Genomic DNA, 13,997 nt, shown 5'->3' with positions numbered 1-13,997 from the left:
TCATGTAACAAGTTCTCTTGGGGATATTTTACAAATAACTTTCATTTACATAGCATCCTTTGACATAATAAAATTACCCAAGGACCAATCACAAAATTTGACACTGAGCCACGTGAAGTGACAGATGACCCAAAGCTTAGTCAAAAAGGGGACCATCCCTGCAATGCTGGAATCTGTACCGGACACCCTAGTCCATTCCTCAATCACCACCACACTCCCCCATGTAACCGCAGAACGTGCAACATCTGCCCCTTCCCCTCCTCCCTGCTCACCTAAACAGTCTTTCCAGGTGAAGTAGCATTTCACTGATACCTCTTCCTATCTGGTCTATTGCATTCGCTGCACCCAACATGGCCGACTCTACATCAGACAAGCCAAACACAGACTGGGTGACCGCTTTGTGGAACACCTCCGGTCCGGACCCAGACCTTCCTATAGCCAGTCATTTTAACACAGTGTCCTGCTCGCATGCTCACGGGTCTGTCCTCGCCAGGCTGCAGTCCTCCAGTGAATCACAGCACAAGCAAACTGGAGGAACATCATCTCAATATACACACACACACACACACACACACACACTGACACACACACACTGACACACACACAATCTTCTGGACTTAATATTGAGTTCAGCACCTTCAGATTGTGAACCCGCTCCCTCTCCTTCCCTTGGTTTTAGCTTTACTTGTTGCATTCTCTGTCACCATGTCCTCTCTCTCCTCGTCACTCCTCCCACACTAGTGGGACTCTATTCTTTCCAGTCTGACAGTTAGACACACCATTGCTCTGCCATTCTCACAGAATGCAGATTAAGTGATCACAATCAGCAGCCTCTGCCCCCCCCCCCAAAGACTCCACCCTTCCCACCCCTACTGCATAAATGCTATCCCTGCTACACTTCACGTCAGCTCTGTTGAAGAGTCACCGAGACTCGAAATGTTAGATTGTTGTGTCTCCACAGATGCTGCCTGACCTGCTGTTTCAGTTTATCCAGAGAGGTTGGTTTAAGGACCATCTTAAAAAGAACAGGTAAATGGAGAGGTTTAAAGAGGGAACGATGGAGCTATCAGCTACAAAACATTGCGTTGATGGTGGTAATACTTCTAGACAGTAAATCAACATAATATTGCTCTGTGCACCTTTCCTGGGTGTTGATTTGGTCCAGTAATTGTTAGCGTCTTCAGAATTATCAGCTGATGGATTCAGAAAAGCCCGCCGAAAAGTTCCTGCAAGGTACCGCGGTCTTTTGACAAGAAAAACAAGGAAGCGAACTAAGCGTCTTTTGGAAATGGGAATGGAGATGACAGGTGAAAGTGAGGACTGCATATGCTGGAGACCAGAGTTGAAAAGTGTGGTGCTGGAAAAGCGCAGCAGGCCACGCAGCATCCGAGGAGCAGGAGAAGGGCTTAAGCCCGAATCGTCGATTCTTTATGGAGATGACAGGTACAGAGTGAGAGAGTCAAATATTGTTTCACAGACAAAGCTGGGAGAAGCTAAGTGCTACCTGAATCAAATACTTCGCTGACTCGACAATTCAAGATACTGTGCACTATTGGCATCTACTGATCCATACATTGCATCGAATTACACATTGTAACATGCATCTCCATACCTGATTAGACTGAGTGTAGGTAGCAGACAATTCGGTTTACACTTGCCCTCAGTGAATTGGGTTCATTGTCAGAATGTAAGAAATAAGAACCAGTTGGTCCCTCAAGCCTCTTCCATCATCCCAGATGACTGTGACTGATCCACTACTGGAATTCATTTCCCACCGATCCCCAAATGATTCTCCTATTGGTCCAGCTTATGGATCTCAATCTTGAGCATTCTCAATCCACTGCCCTGAAGGATAGAAATTTCACAACCTCGAGGGAAGAAATTTCTTCTCCAACTTAGACACAAATGGATGCCCCTTTATCCCCAAAGTTATGGCCGCTTGTCCTTGGCTCCCTGTATCGGGGAAAATACTCGTGTACGTCTCAGAAAACCAACACTGAACATTCTCACAAAGGTGATCCAAAACATTCCCGCTCCACGATGTTGCCAGAGCTGCTGAGTATTTCTAGCAACTTAGTCTCTTTCCTTCTGATTTCAGAATCTGCAGATTTTTGCTTTTATAGGTCATGCTTAATGATAGTTCTCGCTGTTTTAGTCCACAATTGAGAAGCTTGTTTCGTTGCACCACCAGCAGTCCAGGTCCCTCCAGGGTGATAGGTCAAAGGGTATAATGGCAATGTTACTGGATTCAAAATGTAGAGGCCCAGGCTAATGATCTGAAGGCATGGTTTCAAATTTTACCATGGATAGCAGGTGGAATTTAAATTTGATCAATAAGTCTGAAGTGTAGAGTGAGCCTTAACAATGACAAGTATGAAACATCATTTTGTGTTGTAAGAATGCATTTGATTTGCTCTTTAAGGAAGGAAATCTACCAGCTTTATTTGGTCTGGCCTACATGTGGCTCCCGATCCAAGGTCGTTGACTCTTAACTACCTCCTGAAATGGCCAAGCTAACCACTGCACTCATGGGTCATTCAGGATGGGAAATGACCCAGCCAGCAATTCCACATCTCCCATGAAAGAAGAACGGAAAGGAAGGGGAAATTGTTTTCATTCTGGCCTCGTGAGAGCAATGTTACAATGCACGATGTTGCTGCAATACAATCAGTTTGATGTGGGATGTTTCTGATACTCACTTGTGGGATGGAGCTGTTGCTGGGTGGTGAGCTGCCTTCTTGAGCTGCTGCACTCAGACCCACAATGGCCTGAGGGAGGGAGTTCCAGGATTTTGACCCAGCGACACTGAAGGAATGGCAATATATTCCCAAATCAGGATGATGAGTGGCTCGGTGGGGAACTTGCAGGGGGTGGTGCCCCCATTTATCTGCTGCCCTTGTCCTTCTAGATGGTTGTGGGTTTGGAAGGTGCTGTCTAAGGTGAAATTCTAGTGCATATGGTGCACTCTGCTGCTATTGTGCTTTGCCAATCAAGGGGGGAGGGGGAATAAATGTGGTGCCAATCATGATGGTTGCTTGAACCCATCTAATTAACAAAACATATGTTTGGAAGTTCCACCCAATCAGGAGCCACCTCTTCTGAGTTCGCAAAGTGCCTCCCCCTGGTGGTTTGACTGTGCCGTTTACACAGACCTGGAAAGGTCTTTTGTCTCACTCCTTACTTTGTGCTGAGCTGGATTATCTCTGCCAGGGTAACATCACAGAGCTCCATTTAACTTCACTAACCCCAGGCTAGGGAGTGGATTCAATTCATCCAAGTTCCCTGCCTCCAACAACTATCTCTTTGTTGTGAACAAAGCTAAATTGGTGCTTTTGAAACACCATATGGGCCTAATCAAACATTTCAAGACCATGTTTTACTACCATTACAAAGTGGCATGATTATGAACATGCAGATACAATTAAATTACATGCAACTACACGGTACTATAAAAGACAGGTTATGTTGGGTAGAGAGTCAATTCCCATTCCAACCAGTCCATGGGTTTGGAGACTGGCGAAAGGGACATGATAGAGGCAACATTTTAATTACCAGTGGGCGGAAAGGAGAGTAAAGCCAATTGATAGCTAATAATTCCTCCACCTTTAGCCCACCCACAGGCTCTCAGTTTGCCCTTGCCATCCCTACATCACAGCTCAGTGGGTAGTGTCCGTGGTGCTGAGTCACAGGGGTTCAATTCCCACTCCAGCGCAGGAACCCCCACTGCAGCTCTGGCAGTGAAAAAGCACTTATGGCCCGAGTGGACATGGTCTTGATTCAAAGTCTGATTGGAACTGCAACTGCATCTCAGCTGACCCCATACTCCCCTCCAAGTCTCACGGATCCAGACTGAATTTGCACTCCAGGGCTTGAATGCAGGGGGAGTGATTCAGTGCAGTTTTGGATACATTGTCGACGGAAGACCCCATCTGCCTGATCCAGGGGAGGAGTGCTGTGGGAGTAAAAGATCCCACGGCACTTAGTTTGAGCAACCATTGTCCCTGGTGTCTTGGTCAATATATTCCTCAGTCAAAAAGTGTGGCGCTGGAAAATGCTGGAGAAACTCAGCAGGTCACCTAGTAGAGAGAGACAGAGAGACACACAGAGACACAGAGAGAGAGAGAGAGAGAGAGACAGACAGACACACACACAGAGACAGACAGAGAGGGAGAAAGAGAGAGGGAGAAAGAGAGAGGGAGAAAGAGAGAGGGAGAAAGAGAGAGGGAGAAAGAGAGAGGGAGAAAGAGAGAGGGAGAAAGAGAGAGGGAGAAAGAGAGAGGGAGAAAGAGAGAGGGAGAAAGAGAGAGGGAGAAAGAGAGAGGGAGAAAGAGAGAGGGAGAAAGAGAGAGGGAGAAAGAGAGAGGGAGAAAGAGAGAGGGAGAAAGAGAGAGGGAGAAAGAGAGAGGGAGAAAGAGAGAGGGAGAAAGAGAGAGGGAGAAAGAGAGAGGGAGAAAGAGAGAGGGAGACAGCAACAGACAGAGAGAGAGAGAGACAGAGAGAGAGACAGAGACATAGAGAGGCAGAGAGAGAGGCAGAGAGAGAGAGACAGAGAAAGACACAGACAGCGAGAGAGACAGACAGCGAGAGAGACAGACAGCGAGAGAGACAGACAGCGAGAGAGACAGACAGCGAGAGAGACAGACAGCGAGAGAGACAGACAGCGAGAGAGACAGACAGCGAGAGAGACAGACAGCGAGAGAGACAGACAGCGAGAGAGACAGAGACAGACAGAGAGAGACAGACAGACAGAGAGAGAGTTAATGGTTCAAGTCTGGTATGCCTCTTCCACGGGAGCCCCATTGGACCTTGTGGGATCTTGCTGTGCACTACTGATTTACAACATTGATTCCACTTGGGGATGCCTGACAGTTGTGAACCACACTGTGGAAATGTAACATTGTCTATTTGCCTTATTTTGTGCATGGGACATTCTCGCTGAGACTGTGGGGAGCTCACCTGAATTCCCCCCTTCTTTTCTGACAGAGTACGGGTGTGATAATGATGGAGTTTAAAAGGGCCGCTGAGTAAGAGCAGCAGGAACAGGAACAGGGCAACAGAAAAGCTTTGGAAACCACTCCCAACAGCACAGCTTAGTAACGAGCCATTCATAAGTGAATAATGAACCCAGTGCAGGGAACAGTACTTCACATGCAGAGTAGCCCCAGGCTCTAGGAGTGGCAGGGACAGAGTTAGTCAATTAGAGTCATAAAGTCATAGAGATGTACAGCATGGAAACAGACCCTTCGGTCCAACCTGTCCATGCTGACCAGATATCTCAACCCAATCTAGTCCCACCTGCCAGCACTTGGCCCATATGCCTTTAAACCCTTCCTATTCATATACCCATCCAAATCCCTTTTAAATGTTGCAATTGTACCAGCCTCCACCACTTTCTCTGGCAGCTCATTCCATTCACGTACCACCCTGTGTGTGTGAAAACGTTGCCCCTTAGGTCTCTTTTATATCGTTCCCCTCTCACCCCAAACCTATGCCCTCTAGTTCTGGACTCCCTGACTCCAGAGAAAAGACTTTGTCTATTTATCCTTTCCATGCCCCTCATGATCTTATAAACCTCTATAAGATCACCCCTCAGCCTCCGACACACCAGGGAAAACAGCCCTAGCCTGTTCAGCCTCTTCTTATAGTTCAAATCCTCCAAACCTGGCAGCATCCTTGTCAATCTTTTCTGAACCCTTTCAGGTTTCACAAAGCCTTTCTGAAGAAAGATAGAAAAGAGGGTGCTGTACTCACAGTCTGCCCACTGGAAGTAGTGATGGGGCAGGGCCATTGTGAGGAGGGCGTGGGGTGTGTGTATGACTCTGATAGGCTCTCATGAACATGGGTTAGAGGGTGGTGGCCAACTAGGAAGCCAGTGGAAGACATTGATGACAATCTAGAGCAGACCGGTCTGGAGGGAGCTGCAGTTTATGAAGGAGAGAGAGGCTGGTAGACAGCAGTGAGAAGGAGGAGGTCACTGAGCAGGATTCACAGAACACTGGACAGGTCCCAGATGTTCCCTGCAGGTGCAAAGCGATTTTCTCCTCTCCTCCTTCCTCCCCAATCTCACTGACTCATTTTCACACCCTTGGCTCATGGGACTGGGCGTCAGATTCCTGTGTTTGAGATTTTCCAGTGGCTCAGTGGTTGACACTGCTGCCTCACAGAACCCGGGTTCGATTCCAGCCTCAGGCGACCGTCTGTGTGGAGTTTGCACAGTCTCCCCGTGTCTGTGTGGGTTTGCCACGGTTTCCTCCCACAGTCCAAACATGTGCAGGTTTGGGTGGACTGGCTATGGGAAATTGCCCATAGTGTTCAGGGATGTGCAAGGCTGGGTGGGTAGGCCATGGGAAACGGAGGGTTATAGGGCGGGTCTGGATGGAATGCTTTGCAGAGGGTCGGTATGGACTCGATGGGCTGAATGGCCTACTATCCCACCGTAGGGATTAGACAACCTACCACCATTCACCCTCCAGATTTTGGAAGAAACTCAACTGAGTTCCTCGATCTTAATTTCTCCTTCCCTCTGCATTTTCCTCCATGCCCCCAAATCCCTCCCGCCTGTTTCTCTCACCCCACGCGACAATTCTTCCAGTCCAACCCCCTTCCCCACCCTCCTCCCCATTTCTCCCCCTCCCCATTTACCCCCCTTCTCCACCCTCCTCCCCATTCCCTTTGGACGCCTCTCCCCAACCTGCAGCTGCCTACAGTCTCTGCCTGTAACCTGTCACTATTCAGCTGCTCTATTGCCAGCTGATTTTGGATGTTTAAGATGCCCCCCCCCCCCGGAATAAGCCCCAGAGTAGGGGAGGGGAGTGAGAGAACTTCTTGAGTAGCCCGTGTTCCCCAGCGGAGTGGGGCTGAGCCTGTTCCTAAGGAGGGTTGAAAGGCTGATGGGGCGAGGCTCCGGAACAAGGCGGAGCACCACCCTCACTAACAGCTGCTGATGTTTCAGGTAAAATACCCCTTCAGCACCCTTACACCCCTTAAATGCTCATTCTAACAATAACAAAAAACACCACCGTGGTGGGGAGATGCAGGTCCATAGCCCCCTGCTGAGTACCCCTTTCAACATAAAAGTGAACTTACAGAAATTAAAATGTACATCTTGTTAAAACAACACCCAGTCTTGTGCAGAGAAACTTCACTTAACCAAATTAAAATCACATCAAAAGCCTCCGATGAAACAGCAAAATGGAATCCCCAATTGGAGATTTTGACATTTCAAAGTCTTATGATGTACTCATTACAAATGCATGTTAAATATTTACCATCTCCCATCCCCTTGCTAATCAGCAATCTCGACTTAAACGACACTGTAAACAAATTTCTCCATTAAAAATTATTTCCACCGCGCCCATGGGGATTATCGAGTTGCAGAACTTTGTAAAGAGGCATTGCTGGGGCTAATGGAACTGACGGGGTAAACTGCGGAGTGTTCCTTACCTTGTCTATGTGTCCGTCTTTCTCCTGACTGGAGACTCAATCTACCCGGATCTGCACACACAAGGGAGGGAGGGAGGGAAGGTGTATGTGTGAGAGAGAGACTGACACAACACCAGACCGCAGCAATCAACCTCCAACATCATCCACCCAACAAGAAAATACACACACACTCAGAGATACACAGCCACCTACAGATCAATCGATAGAGGGACAGTAGTACTGTACAGGGAATTCCTGTGAAAATTACAAAACGGGATCAGAAATGTTTGAGGAGAAAGTGAGGACTGCAGATGCTGGAGATCAGAGCTGAAAATGTGTTGCTGGAAAAGCGCAGCAGGTCAGGCAGCATCCAGGGAACAGGAGAATCGACGTTTCGATTCCTGAAGAAGGGCTTATGCCCGAAACGTCGATTCTCCTGCTCCTTGGATGCTGCCTGACCTGCTGCGCTTTTCCAGCAACACATTTTCAGATCAGAAATGTTTGCTCATGTTCGATCCTGTCTAAACTCCAGAACTCCCCTTCCTAAGCTAAACCTCCGTCTTTCTCTTGAAAACAGCCTCTTTACCCAAGCAACTGGCCACCTATCCTAATATGTGACCATCAGAAATAGGAACTGGAGTAGCCCATCCAACCTGCACCACTATTCAAGAGGATCACAGTTGATTGGTCGTTTCCTGCCCTTTCCCTAAAACCTTTGATTCCCCAACTGACCAAGAAACTATCCAACTCAATCATAAATTCATACAAGGTTTCTGACCCCCACAGCTCTCTGTGGCAAGGTGTTCCAAAGACTCACAACTCCCTGAGGGAAGAAATTCATCCTCATCTCAGTATTAAGGTGGCACCCCTTTATTCTGAGACTATGCCCTCTATCCCAGACTCTCCCATGAGGAGAAACATCCTCTCAGCATTGACCCTGTCAAGCCCCTTAAGAATCCGATGTGTTTCAATGAGATCACCTCTCAATCTCCTAAACTCCAGAGTCCCAACCTGTTTGACCATTTGCTCATTAGACAATCCCTCCACACCTCTGGCTCAGTGTTAAACGTGTTAGTGATGTTATATCAATGGAAGTCTGCTGCTTTGTTAAAAATCCAGTAACTCCCTTGCACTCATGTCAACACTCGTGAACGAAAGTGGGACTCTCACTGATGATGTTACCTAGTATGGTGACGAAACATCTGAAAACAAACCATCCAGCTCAGCGAGCTAACTTACAGACTTAAAAAGGAACAGATCAGTTACAAGAAATTAAAGGGTTTGAAATGTAAGTGTTTTTCTTTCCTCTCTGAGATCACCTTGAAGCAGTATTCCATCTTGCTTGTTCTGCAGATCTTTGGAACCTGGGTTGGAGTATTTTCACAATGAAGAGAGGATGGATAGGCTCAGTTCTTTTTAAGGTTAGATTCCCTATAATATGGAAAACAGACCATTTGGCCAATAACTCCACACTGACCATCCGAAGAGTAACCCACCCAGACCCGTTCCCCTACATTTCCCCCTGACTAATGCACCTAACACTACGGGCAATTTACCATGGCCAAGCCACCCTAACCTGCACATCTTTGGATTGTGGGAGGAAGCCAGAGCACCTGGAGGAAACCCACTCAGACACGGAGAGAATGTGCAAACTCCACACAGTCACCCGAGGCTGGAATTGAACCTGGGTCCCTAGCGCTATGAGGCATCAGTGCTAACCAAAGATTAATTTCTTTCAAGCAGAAAAGGTTGAGTGATAGCTGACCTGATTGAGCTGCATAAGATTATGAGGGATATGGACAGGGTGGATAGGAAACAGCTGTTGCCTTTAGTTGAAGGGTCAATAGAATCATAAAATCCCCTATAGCGTGGAAGTAGGTCATTTAGTCAATGGAGTCCACACTGCCACTCTGAAGAGCATCTCACTCAGACCTACCCCCATTCCTGTCACCCTGCATTTCCATGGCTAATCCACCTGACTTGCACACTATGGGCAATTTCCCACGGCCGATCCACCGCATTGTGGGAGGAAACCAGAGCACCCGGAGGAAACCCGCACAGACACAGGGAGAACGTGCAACCTCCACACAGGCAGTCACCCAAGGCTGGAATCGAACCTGGGTCCCTAGCGCTCTGAGGCAGCAGTGCTAATCACTGAGCCACCGTGCCGCCCACCAAGCTGGGATGGGGCTCATTATTTTAAAGTGAAAGGGCAGGTGATTTTGAAAGGATTTGAGCCAAGTACTGGAAAGTGGGATTAGTACAATCTCGATGGGCTTCTTTTGCACTGTAAATTACTCAGAAGTCAGGTGTAGTGTTGGCTATTTGCAATGCAAAACACCTCTGCACAGAGACAATTGCTGCCCAGCCCAGAGGAGTACCCTGGAGGAAACCCACGCAGACATGGGTAGAATGTGCAAACTCCACACAGTCGCCCGAGGGTGGAATTGGTGCTGTGAGGCAGCAGTCCTGGCCACTGAGCCACCGTGACGCCCTATGGATGGATCAGCTTCTTCAATGGAACCATCCCTTTGGGGGTGGAGTACAGAGACCCTTGCAAATCATTGCGTCCCCCCGATCCTCTCCAATCCTCTGCCTGTAAACCTTCCTCAGTTCCAAACAATTTGAACTTCCACCTTCTACCTGCCAGAGTGCCTCCCTTTCAGATGAGCTGGGAAACTGAGCCTCTGTTTACCCCCTCAGGTGGTTGTTAGTACAAAATAAAAGCGAGAGTGGCTCCCACCAGTTCTCCCCAGTGCCCTGGACCAATAATTAGCCAATAACTAGTCATTACCACCTGGTCAACTCTTGAGAAACTTGCCGTGTGCAAACTGGGTCCTGTGTTACCCGCATTACAACATGGGCCGAAATCTTAAACAATACATCAAACTTTTTCGGAATTCCTGAGATTTAAAAGGCACTGCATAAACAACACAAATGATTACAATATCAACGAGGAAATGAACTGGAAAAGGAATAATTGATTGGATTATGGGGAACCAGCAGGAGAGTTAAGACTGACTGTAGCTTCTCCAAGTAACCAGCACAGTTGGGCAAAGTCACCTCCTTTGATATAAATTCTAACATGGTTTTAAAATGCAAGATTTGTTTTAGATTTGAAGATGGAATCTTCCTTTTTACCTCTGAGTGAAAGAATCCCACATTCCTCACTGACAGTCAATGTATGGTAATGTATCTGTCCTGTTAAGCAATTCCGCCATCTAGTGAGTAAAATGTGAAGTGCTGCGACAACTACCAGGAGCCTGACTTGGGGTTCATTTACCTCATTTCTCCTGCGGGATACCAGCCTCTGTAGAGTTATTTCAGTGGCAACAGTGGCAGCATGGTGGCTCAGTGGTTAGCCATTGGCTTCTGCAGGATGGCTGACCAGTAGATTCTCCCTCTTTTAGTGGGAAGGATTTGCCAGCTGATGGTCAATCCGCCTGGTGGTACTGGAGCAATAGCCCCACCACTGTCTGTGCAAGATCCTGTGAATCCTCTGGGAAGACGAACACACCAACGACCAGGCCAACATCGCCAGCACTGACTGACCCCTCCTCCCACTTCCGATCGGCTGCGATGGGCTGCGCACTCCGTCCCCTTGACTGACACGAGACTCCCTGAGCAGGCGCTCTACTCCCGGCTCAGAAACAGCAGGCAAGACCCAGGTGGGGCAGAGGAAGTGCTTTAGGGATACCCTCAAGGCCTCACTGGGCAAAGTGCGGCATTCCCACTGACACCTGGGAATCACCGGCTCAAGAGCGTCGCAAAGTGGAGGAGCAGCATCCGGGAAGGTGCCAGGCAACACGAGACTTACCGTCGGGGAAATAGAGGAAACTGGGGGAGGGGTGGGGAGAACAGGACAAGGGGCGCGCTGCCCCTACCAATGATCCATCCACTCCTTCCCATGACCACCTTCTGCTCCAAGTGCACCAGAGCCTGTGGTAACCACATGGGACTGTAAAGCCCTCCAAGACTCACCCTGAGAGTCGTCCTCATCTGCGAGAGACCACCGACCAATGAATGAATGAAGCCGCTCGGCCATTGCACAACCACGTCTTCCACAACAAATGCGTCCTGGAGTTGGACTCGAACTCAGAGCGTCTGGCCATGAGGTAGGGATGCTACCACCGCACCTTGGGACCTCTGCCTCCGTTTCCCCTGTGCTATTGCCTTATACCTGAGAATGACACAGGGCTCCCATCCCAGAGGGGGAGAAAAGCAATTTAGAAAAACAGCGAAACTTGGGAACAGTGCCTGGCCTTTTCTGAGCCTTTGCTTTGGCATAGTCAAGATGAGTCGGGGACCAGTACGCATCATTCACCAGTTTTACTGGTCTTTTCCTCCAGGGTAGCATCAGACAACGTCTGAAGTCTGACTTATCCAGGAGACGGCATGTGAAGAGCATGAACACTAAAATGGACAACAGTTAAACCAAAAACCTTGGTCTGCACTGTGGACTCATTAATTCAATTCAGACAGCAGCCTGCATCTGACTGGGGACATGAAAGGCAATGAGGAGGATGGCTGCACTGATTGTAACGAGGTCAGCCAGGGGCACCTCATAGAATTGGAGTTTGCTGATTGGGGCTGTTCATGTGCTCCAATCAGGGAGCCCTGGCTGACAGATACACACAGGAGAGTTGCCCTCTAAGAAGGGCACTGCTTATCACTGGCCACTTGGATGTTTCCTTTCTTCCTGGTGGTGGAAACTGAATAAAGATTTGTGCACCTTGTGTCTTTCAATGTCTCACACCTGCACACACACACACACATGGTAAAAAAGAAAGAAAAAAAAAACAAGAGAGTCACTCTGAGAGCTGGCTCTGGGGAAACTGGATCAGTGTCATGCACTATGAGTGTGTAATTAAGGATGATGGGAGTTATTTCAGTGGCAACAGGGTGGCACGGTGGCTCAGTGGTTAGCACTGCTGCCTCACAGCACCAGCGTCCCAGGTTCGATTCCAGCCTCGGGCAACTGTCTGTGTGGAGTTTGCACATTATCCCCGTGTCTGCGTGGGTTTCCTCTGGGTGCTCTGGTTTCCTCCCAGAGTCCAAAGATGTGCAGGTCAGGGTGAATTGGCCATGTTAAATTGTCCATAGTATGAGGTGCATTAGTCAGAGAGAAGTGGGTCTGGGTGGGTTACTCTTCAGAGGGTCGGTGTGGACTGGTTGGGCCGAAGGGCCAGTTTACACACTGTAGGGAATCTAATCTGAAATCTAACGAGTGGGTTTAATGATGTTACCTTGCAAAAGTGCCTACTAGCTGAAGCCCAATTGGACTCCAACAGGCACTACCACTGGCTTTATTAACAAGTGGAGCGTATGAGTTGTAGGGTATTCCAATTAAGGGGAGACACCTTCACCAGTCTGACTGAGCTTGGGGGACACCATGTGAGTTAAGGCAATTGCACAGTCTCCCTCAGGACATATCCTGAACATGGGGACTCTCGATCAGCCTGCTGCAAAACCCCAAAACAAAGCCAAGCCTCAGCCAAACAGTTAACATTTTCTTTATAATCCAAGCCGACTAGACCGAGAACCCGTACCGAGGAGCCATTACAGATTAAGGATACAACTTCGGTTCCGGTTTCTTATGAAAAGCAGCTGGTTCAGTTACCACTGATTGTGATAAAAGGCTCGGTCCCAAGTCTGATGGAGTGAAACGGGTGGAGAAAGATTCACCTCGATTGGGTCACCATTTCTCGATTAGAAAAGTGAGTGAAGTCCTTGTTAAATACCTGGAGGTTTTGCAGGATGGTCTCAGGACTATCAAAGGAGCCACCTTGCATGCTGACCAGGAAGTAATTGCACGATTCTGCAAGACCCGCTCAGTGCCATTTGCCTTACGGGCAAAAGTAGAGCCAGAAATCAGAAGGCGGGAAAGCGAAGGGATCATTAAACCAGTCCAGTCTGCGGAAGGGGCAGCACCGGTCACATCGATTGTGATGCCTAATGGGCCGGTTCGCCTTTGTGGGGATTGTAAAGAAATGGTAAAGTGTTTTTTGCAGCTGGTAAAATAACCCAATCCCTCGCATTGAGGATTTATATGCAAAGTTGGCAGAGGGGACTGTCCTTCACAAAGCTGGACATGAGCCATGCGTGCCTGCAATTGCAGTTAGGTGAGGATTCCCAGAAATATTCTACAACTAATGCCCATTAGGGTTTGTACCAATATACGAAATTGCCAACTGGGGTATCATCAGCCTGTGCCATTTTTCTGTGGATGACGGAGAACATTTTACAAGGTCTACCCCAAGTTGCCAATTATCTAGATTATATGCTAATAACCAGGAGGACCAATAAGGAGTATTTAGAGGACTTGGATATAGTCCTTAGTTGTTTCTCCATGGGGGGCATATGCCTGAAAAGGGAAAAAACGTGTGTTCGAGGCACCCCAAGTGACCTATTTCAGCTACAGAGTTAATAAGACCGGGTTACACCCATTGGAAGCTAAAGTGAGAATAATCAAAGGTGCTCCCGCTCCCATATCTGTACCAGAACTTAGATTTTTCCTTGGGTTGGTGAATTATTATGGAAATTATTATTATTATTATCATATGTGACCTGGCCTC

At 48.1% G+C, this 13,997-nt stretch overlaps 1 protein-coding gene across 1 annotated transcript in view; it reads right to left on the bottom strand.

Moving 5' to 3' along the window:
- Nucleotides 1–7,535, bottom strand: part of rab3da (RAB3D, member RAS oncogene family, a) — a 49,896-nt gene extending 42,361 nt beyond the window's left edge. Inside the window, exon 1 of the mRNA XM_043694932.2 lies at nucleotides 7,444–7,535. The gene's annotated coding sequence lies outside the window, so the exon portion shown is untranslated. The remainder of the gene's footprint in view (nucleotides 1–7,443) is intronic.
- Nucleotides 7,536–13,997: the final 6,462 nt, after the last annotated feature.

This window comes from Chiloscyllium plagiosum, unplaced genomic scaffold (genome assembly GCF_037043375.1).
Source record: "Chiloscyllium plagiosum isolate Xiang-an unplaced genomic scaffold, Cpla_swu_hap1 HiC_scaffold_45, whole genome shotgun sequence".
Classification (NCBI taxonomy): domain Eukaryota; kingdom Metazoa; phylum Chordata; class Chondrichthyes; order Orectolobiformes; family Hemiscylliidae; genus Chiloscyllium; species Chiloscyllium plagiosum.
The sequence above is the reverse complement of the archived record's forward strand: the minus strand, read 5'-3'. Positions and strand labels throughout refer to the sequence as shown.